Here is an 803-nt window from a genome sequence, read left to right as displayed (position 1 = left end):
CGTAAGTCATTCCCCTTTCTTCTATTCTACTCCATTTATCGACTTATTTCATTTTTCTATTTTTTCCCCCTCATTCTCTTCACTCTCTCCTTTATCGAGTTTCTCCTTCGTTCATCCTTTATTCCTCTATTTGTTTCTTCTTTTTTTTTTAGTTACTTTTTCTCGTTTCTCTCTGTCTTCCCTTCTTGTTACTTTTCCTCTCCTCCATTCTTCCTCCTCTCCTCTTCTTCCTCCACCTTTCTATCTTCTTCTTTCTCCCTTCCTCTTATCCTATTTTCTCCTTTATTTTTCTTCTTCTCTTTACGTTTCTTCCTCTCTCCTCCTTCTCCTAATTCTCTCCTCCACCCTCTATCTCCACTTCCATCTCCTCCTCTTTCTCTTCCTCCTCATCAAACACCTTCCTCATTTCCTTCACTCTCTCCTCTTTGTTCATCATTCGTTCTATTTTTTTTCTCTTCTTCACCCTCCCTTCCTCCCCCTCTTTATTTAACTCACTTCCTTCCTTTCTCTCCCCTTCCTTCCTTCCTCATCCCCCCCCCCCCATCCCACCCTTCACCTTATACTAATATCATCCTCATCCTCCTCTCTCTTGTCTCCTTGTTCGTTATTCTGGCAGTGAAAGATGTTACGAGGAAAAAAAAGAGGGGGGGGGTAGTCATTTTGTTTTTTTCTTTTTCATTGAATAAAAATTCTTTCACGAAAATTCTTCTGTTCTCTTGTCGACGTGATATGACGCTGGTCTGGGATTCTGTTTTTGTTTTTGTTTATAATTCTGATTATAGCCTGTTCTCTCTCTGGAGATT

The sequence above is a fragment of the Penaeus monodon genome, chromosome 24 (assembly GCF_015228065.2).
Source record: "Penaeus monodon isolate SGIC_2016 chromosome 24, NSTDA_Pmon_1, whole genome shotgun sequence".
Taxonomy (NCBI): Eukaryota; Metazoa; Arthropoda; class Malacostraca; order Decapoda; family Penaeidae; genus Penaeus; species Penaeus monodon.
The sequence above is the reverse complement of the archived record's forward strand: the minus strand, read 5'-3'. Positions refer to the sequence as shown.